Genomic DNA, 8,354 nt, shown 5'->3' on the forward strand with positions numbered 1-8,354 from the left:
CCTTTGAGCCTGGATCCTCTCTCTAAAATGACAGCACTGGACTAAAGGCCACAGGATTTACTGATGTGCTGATTTTAAGAGACAGACACACTAGAGTAAAGAGGTTTGGTAGGTGGACTTTTTCATGTGGACAGTTCTGGTCTCAGTGACATGCCTGGTGACACATTCCTCACCTACTAATTGCTGTAAAGCAGGAAATGTATGTGCAACTACATCTTCACCAAGGTTGTGGCAACAATTTGCCAACATCCATTTTCAAATCCTGCATTTAGCATAGCTAATATGAACTTTAATAGAAGAAAACCTGGAAACCATGATCCAACGGAAAGAGATCTGAAGCCTGGAAGTGCATGGAGCATCCCAGAGGAAATGCACCTGCAGTGAGTGGGACAGCAGAGCCTCCTTCCCAACAGGAATTAGGGCACACAGGCTGCAAGTTCTGCATCTCCCAGGATGGTTTCACTTGCTGCTCCATCACCTGCCTCCTGCTTGGGTCCAAAGCTGGTACTGGGGACCAAAGAGGCAGGAGGACCAGGAAAGAAGGATGTCTTGGGAATGGGCTAGAGGTAAGTGAGTTTGAGTGTGGCTCTAGCAAAATCATGCTTTCCTGTCCTGTAGATTGAAACCCACAAGGGTAATTGCTGCCTTCCTGCATGACTTAGAAGAGGATGTGGCCACACCACCACACTGATAACCTTAAAACACAAAATAGCTTTCCTGTAGCCAATAATAGAGATGGCAACTAATGTCGGGGGATTTCAAGAATTACTCATCAATGCAGGAAACATGGATTTCCACCCTAGCAAAGAAACGAATCCATAGTGATGGGAAGAGAGGTGAATCCCACTTCCCAGGGGGAAACCAGAGGAAATGCAATGGAGCAGGCACACACATTAGGCTGTTCAGGGGCATGTTATAGAGGAAAAGTTAACTGTGTTTTTTTAAAGCAGTACGAAGTTTTTAAAGTTACTGTGAAGTGAATGTTCACACCTGCTGGACACCACTTCTCCTTTCTACCAGGGGCTTTCTCCTCCAGAAATCAGGTTGTAAAAACCTCTTTTGAACTGACCAGCTTATAAGGTTCCCTACAGAGACATTTTTCATCTCTTCTCTGGGTCTTTTCCTCAGGTATTCAGTTCCTTCTTTCACCTCTCCACAAGTCTCCTGATGTCTCTCAGGACTACCCAGTGAGGCCCTAGGACCACATTCTCCCAGTTCTCTCAACCTTCCAGCAAATGGGACACAGCAGGGCAAATCATGTACCAGCGCCCAGAAAAACCATGATTTGAGGTCAAGGAATTCAGTGCTATTTATCCAAGTGGTTTTTATCCAAATAGGACAGAGCACTTGAGCTGTAATAACTCTCATAATGGACCAATAAAAGAGGAAAACTCATTATTTAGCAGAAAAGCTGAGCTCTCAAAAGTACTCCTCTCAAATGGGAGGAGGTTATAACAAGCCCTTAGGTAGAACAATATTGGTCCTGGAGTCTTCGAGAGATTTTGAGCCCTATCCCAAAGGCATAAGGCCAACCCCCAATCCCACTGGCAAGAGCTGTGTAGCAGAGAAATCAACCAAGTGCACAGTCTAGAGAAAATAGCAGGATAAAGTTAACAGTGCTATGCCCTAGTTAAAAGAGGGCTGTTTCAGCTCTTTGGTTTCTTACACCAAAGCTGTAAGAAGGGGTGAAAGCCATCTGAGCTGTGGGACAGGGCTGGCCATCTTCATGCTGCTGCACAGCAGACCCCTTGTCTTAGCCAAGGTCCCATCCCCAACTTCACTCATTGTGACACAGCCCATTCACAATCTGCATGGGGCTATACAGAACCAAAAACCTTGGCTGAAGCTACCCACTCCCCCTGTTCAACATGTGGGGAGTGCCAGAGGTATTTCCAATGCCCCAAGAGAGGCATTCAGCCCAGCAGGATTCTGGTAGCCACTCACTTGTGACAAACTCATGCAGACACTCCTGGACCACACCAGCTTTGAGGCAAGTGGGTGTGAAGGGAATGTCACCTGTAGAGGTCACGCTGTATTCAGAGGTGTCACTGCTGTCCTGCCTGGACATGGGTGGTTTGCAGAAAGCAGCTTTGAGCACCAGTGTGTCTCTTCTCCAGGATGCAAAATTACCCCTCCTAATATTTACTGGAAAATGGTTACTGAAAAAGGGGAGGAAACTCTTGCACATGCTATGTGAGCAACCTTGGCAGCATGTGAAGATATCACAGGTAAGATCCTCAGGTTAGTTCTGGAGCTGGCAAAAAAAAAAACCCCAGCATGAGTAGTAATCCAGATAGCCCTAGTTGTATGTCAGTGAGGGAAACATAGGACGCTGCAGAAAACAGAGACTGAGGTGGGAGAGCAGCCTTCAAGTATCTGCCACGCCTCTGGCCATGTTCAAAAATCTTCTGTAGGTCTTTGTTGAACTGTCCAGCTCAGCATCCCATTCAGATCCATTAAAAATATCACCAAGACTAAAGTATTACTGTGGAATGCATGAACTGCCCAAGCTCCCATTTTTGTTTGATTTGATTTCTCTATGAAGCTTCTCTCAAAGGGCTCAGATTGCATTTACTTGGGGAATATTTTGTCAGATCAGCACGTACAGCATGAAATCAATAGCAGCTTTTGAAGAAAGACCAGATTCATGCATTGTCCAGAACAACCTTTTCAGCCAACTTTTCTTGGGTGGAAACCACACTTAAGAAAAGGACAAGTTCTACCTTCCTTCCACCTACCTCAAAAATCCTCCCCTCAGTGTTCCCTGTAGATCACAGGCAGAATCCCGTCTCCCCATGTAACATTATCTTTGCATAAAAGCCTATTTCTGTACAAAATAACACTGCATCTATCCAGATATGATGTTATTCTTTCCAATGTAATTTTCTACTATCTCATATGAACAACTCTATAGTGCAAGCTTCAGCTTATTATTCAAAATTATAAATTGCCCATTTTCATACATTTCAATATAGCTTGAACTGAAAAGCAAATTTCTGCTTTCAGTAGTACATAAGCAATGTTTCCATGTTAATGTGTGCAAATTATCATGAAGAGAATCAACACACAGCAGATTTCTGCAATCTGTTTACCTCTCCAGACACAGAAATATCCTCTGCAGGGGTGTTTTCCAGTCAGAAATGGAAGCAATAGAATCTATGGGTTTTTGAGAGCAGATAACTGGAGTTGTGATGAATACATAAATAGTATCTTAGTCAAAGGCTTGTGCATCACACATGCACACAGTGCCCCCCACACAGATATTACTGCCATAACAACTGCTTTTCTTGCAGACACTCTGTATCCAACCTTCTGCCCAGTTTCAGCCCTTCAAAGAACAGTTTTCTGGAAATTCAACACTTTTCCTCCACAGAAAGTGGGCAAATCAGGATATTTTATTTGGCAACTCAAACTGTGAAGTCTGGGACCCAAGAGCTGGATGTGCTGATGTGTGAAATCCCCTTTCTCTTCCCATGCTCTGCCACAACGTGGGCTTAGATGAGTCCCAGCATGGGTTTTGGTCATATCCCTTCTGCTAACTTTCTTTGCAAGGAAAATAACAGAAAATTCAGGCGATAGAGCTCACAGTGTTGTAGGAGCTTTAACTTACTATGACAGAAATGCAAACAACATGCAGAAGACTTTTTTGTCCTGTCCAGGTCCATGAGTCATCAAGAACCTCAGTGTTCCTGATGTGCAGCTCCTGCCTAATATAAAGAATTACTCAAAAAACAGAAAACAAGCTATTGTCTTACAATCTCTACTATCACTGCTTCCAGTATTCAAGACTGTCAAATGGGCAGTCCTGAAATTCTGAATTCTCTGCAGTCTGAAGCTTTTGCTGTACAAATATATGCATAGTATGCCCAAATGGGCAAGTTGGATGTTGGTCACTCAGAGACTGAGGTGGCTGCTCTCTTGAGCCAGTGATGAGCTACGTGGTCGGTTTTTTAGGTGTTTCACCCATGTGTCATTGGGACAGCCTGTGAGGTATGGTGCAAGAGGTGTTCTTCTTTAGGACAGGCTGAGAAGTCACCAGGGCCAAGGGCAATGTCACCTCTCCTAGCAGCAGTGCTGTTTGTCAGACAGATGCTGCAGGAGGGAAATCTCTGCCTACTTGTGTAAGATGGGAAACAACCAGCACTGCAATCAAGTGTTTGTCCATCCCCTCGATAAGGAGGGAACAGGAAGAGGTCCCAGGAGAAAGGTGATGCATGTCTGGACATCCTGGGAGGACATCAGAGGAGGATGGCTGTGCTGGGAAGGGAAGGATGACCTAGCACCAGCACCAGCACCAGGAAGGGAACCCAGAAATGGTCTCTGAGCAAAGCTCTGTCTCTGTCAGAGGTTCCCATGGGCACAAATCACAGCACAGGAGCAGGAAGAGGCAGGAAGTCTCTGGTGGAGCATTCATGCAGGTTGTGACTCTGGCATGCCTTTTGTAGCTTCAGTTCCATCTCTCACAAGTACAAGCCATGGAATTCTCAGGTGCAACTACAGATTATGAACACCTGGCTGCGCTTGTGTTCTGACTTTCACCTGGCTTGGGTGACTGCAGCATGAAGTGACTGGGTAGCAATGGGCTATCCCAAACAGATTACATTCCATCTCCAAAGACACAACAAAACCACACTCAGGGGCTGAAGCACTGTAACAGTGGCCCAGCTCCCCCAGATACTCCTAGCCAAGGGCATGGTACATGAGGTCAGCAAAGGTATCTCTTAGGGGCCTGGATGTAGGTCTGCAGTACACAGCATGAGCTGGGGGCAAGTGTCTGGACAAAGGCAGAGCCACAGGAGGGACATCAGAACTGTGAGTGAAAGCCAGGGAGACACAGTCTTCAAGGTCAGATGATGACCAGCCTAGGACGTGCGGGTCTATATTTGGCAGTGATGCAATCAGCTGGAAGCATAAACTCATTTTCCCTTGAACCGTAGGCAAGGCAACGGCTGCCAGAGCTCACATGAGCACGTCAGTGACAGATGATATGTTGTCAATGTTCAGACCATCTGACTCTCCTGTGTTTCTGTTCTCTTTAATGCATTTTTGTTTCTCTTGGAAAAACACAAGTGGAGAATGGGTTATTTCCCTCCCCCTATATAGTACCAAGCATGGCAAGAAATGGTGTGGTGTATCCACAACGTGAGGCAGATGTTTGTTTTTTCAGAAAGGATTTCTTCATCAACCTGCAAAGCTTCAGTGCTGTCAGCCACAGCTGTGCTGCACACAGAAGCCCCAGTCTAAGACCAGAATTCTATTGAGGGTGAAGATTCAGGTAACAGTGTATGACAAGCCAAAATTGAGCTACATAGCAGGAGAACATGGAGCAAGGAGTGCCCTGCCCTGTCCTCCTCTGCCATAGGAACCGCCCTGCAGATGCACCTTCACCAATCTGTAAGTAATCAGTCCCACAAACAGCATCTCATCCTAAACTCAGCCCTGCCTTCAGTCACAGTATACAGAAAACACATGCCCTTCTTGAGCTGCTTGGCCAGAACTCTTTCCTAGCCCTGATTTTAGCTGCCATCGACCCAGATCAAAGTATTTTCTATAAAGCAGAGATGTGTTTCTCAGCATAGGACTGCTCTCCCATCTGTCCTTCATGCAGTTGAATTAAAATAATGCCACTAATGAAGGTCATCAAGCATCACTTATTACCTCTTATAGCCAGACTAAACAGTCTAAATGCTGCACATTATGAAGATCAGTTGAGGGGGAGCAGGAAGGAGATGACCACAGAACCAGAGAGGGTTCACATGCACTGCACAATACCTGGGCAAAAATGTCCCAGATTTACACCAAGCCAGAAATATGCTGAGCTGTGTCTGCTGGGGTCCCAAGGAAACATTCCCAGGGGCATTGGTCCTGCTGGCACAGGATCAGCTGATGCACTGGAGATCATGGGGATCAGCAGCCTCCATCCCCACAGGGTCCTGATGGATGTTTCTACCTTGCTTACCTCTGACAACAACCCACCTAAGTCAAGAAGGAAAAGAAACAGAGGAATTAACTGTGTTTGTGCAGAGTGGAGAGCTGGTCATGGAGACCTTGGAAACTGCCCTGTTGAGGTCTAAGGCTCACTACAAAAAGATGTGAGCACCAAGCTGCCTCTTGAAGCCAGAGACAGGGACACAGTGCTGGTCCCAGAGGGGACCTGGTAGCTGCTGGTGTGGTAGCTGTGGTGTCCCAGAGCTGGACCTGGAAAGCAAACCAAACTTTCTCATTTATCACATGGAGGAAACAGATAATTCATCAGTGGTGTGAACTTTTGAAATCCCCGCTGTGGCTGTTCAGCTGTGAAGAGGAGGAGCCCAGGTAGCAATTACACATTTGTCTAAAAACTCCTCCCAAGAGCTACCCAGAGAGATCATGATGTCCAAACAGAGCTCAGAGGTGCACAGGGAGCTCATGGCAGCTGAACATCCCCCAGACCAGCAGCTGCACAATTGCTGTCCTCAGCCTCCTTGGCATTGTGGGCTCTGTGTTTACCCTGCAGAGAACCAAGACAGATGGCAATTTCATCAGCCCAGGAATGCACATGCCCTCTCAGCCCTTGGTCTCATGTTTCCTGTGCTCTTTCACTTTCCTTTCCTGTCCAACACGCTCTCTAGCCTGTATCTCTGTGAGGAAGAGGCCATTTAGGTCCCTGGCCAAGCCACCCTTCTTAGCACAAGCAGAGCTGTCCAGTGTGTCTGGTAGAGCAATACACACATATATCATCATGTCCCACTCCAGCTGACATCACAATGTGTGTCCAAAGGGTCAGCCCACATCGAGCCAAAAATATGAACATAAGCATTATTTTTATTGGCCTTCCTCCACACAGTTGAATTGTGTTTGCTTCACTTTGTTTGCTTTAACTTATCCCTCATTACAAGAAAACATTGGCAAGAGGACTTAGGGCAATCTCAAGTCTCCTTAACAATGGCTGGGAGAAATCAGATGCAAACAGCCTGTATAGCTCAGTCTAAAACCTGCAAGTTGGCTCAATATAATACAATCCATATTTCTATACCTATACTTGGTTTTAGCTAAACAAGTGATTTTGAGTCACTTTTTTCTGCATAGATTTAAGCACATAGATAATCTGGACAGGACTGGCCTTAAAAATCTTTGCTACAAGGTGCTACCTGCTTTGTAATTCCAGTGCAAAGCACTTGCCTAGTACCACTGAAACATACTTCAACACCAATGTAAATGGAATAAAGCCAAGCAAAAAAATTCTTCAAGAAGTGGACTACACTTTTTTTCAGAGCAGATGCACTGTAATAGCCCTGCAGAAATCACACTCTGTTCCCACCGACTCAGGTCCCACAGTGGGAGAAGAGGTTCTTGCCCTCTCCCTCCTTGGACCAACCATCTATTTAATTTAGATGGCCCCTTGTGCCCTGGATCAGAGCTCAGTGACGGGTGCTTATTCTCTCTCTGTGCTGGGAAAAGGGCTGTTCTGCATTTCACAGACCAGGATACAAAATACACATGTGGCCGGCCCTAGAACATGTTGTGGTCTCACAGCTGGTTTTTAAGCCCAGGCCCAAAGGTCCCTGGGCACTCTTTGGCCACCAGACCAGCTTAGATTTTCAAGCAGACTAAAGGAACGAGTTTGGAAATGGAGCAAACTCTCCCACCTCCCTCCCTTCTTACATTAACTGTGCAACACTTGGGGCATTGCGATGCAAAAGGCACCAGCAAGGAGATGCAAGATGTGATTTGGAAAGTCCCAGTGTTGCATGTTGCTGGGGCATGGCAGAGAGCATCCCTGTGGGAATTCTGGGTCTCACATTGCTTCCCTGACCACTATGAATGGCTGGGTTTTGTTTGCTTTTTTCTTCAACCATTGCAAAACTGATGTGGCAGGGACAACAGTGCACATGAGGAATGGACAGCTCATGAGTGCAAACCACTCTAATCACACTTCATGGATGGTTTCAGTTGTTCTGGACCACAGGCATTCCAGGGCTCTCATCAGATGATGCTGTTACCATACACTGCCACCATTCTTGTTCACCTCCTCTCCTCTAAACACCTCTATCATCATCCCTGACCAGATGCATGATGGAATCTGTGTGAAAAATGAACGGTCAACCTGGAAGAGCTGTTCCTGCTCCAGCATGATGAATCACACCTCACCACTCTTGCAGAAGGGCCTAGAGATAATATTTGCCTTCTGCTCTTCCTGCCCCACGTGTCTCTGCTGCCTACCTGATGCCAATTTTCACCTTTAAAAAAAGTCATATCCAGGGAATACCAGAAATGATGGTCACAGGAATCAGAGAAGATGTAAAGATCCTGCAATATCTTGTTGGTACAGCAAGACTACAAGTCTGCCACAACAAGTTTCTTCCCCCACACTT

The sequence above is a fragment of the Oenanthe melanoleuca genome, chromosome 5 (assembly GCF_029582105.1).
Source record: "Oenanthe melanoleuca isolate GR-GAL-2019-014 chromosome 5, OMel1.0, whole genome shotgun sequence".
NCBI classification, from domain to species: domain Eukaryota; kingdom Metazoa; phylum Chordata; class Aves; order Passeriformes; family Muscicapidae; genus Oenanthe; species Oenanthe melanoleuca.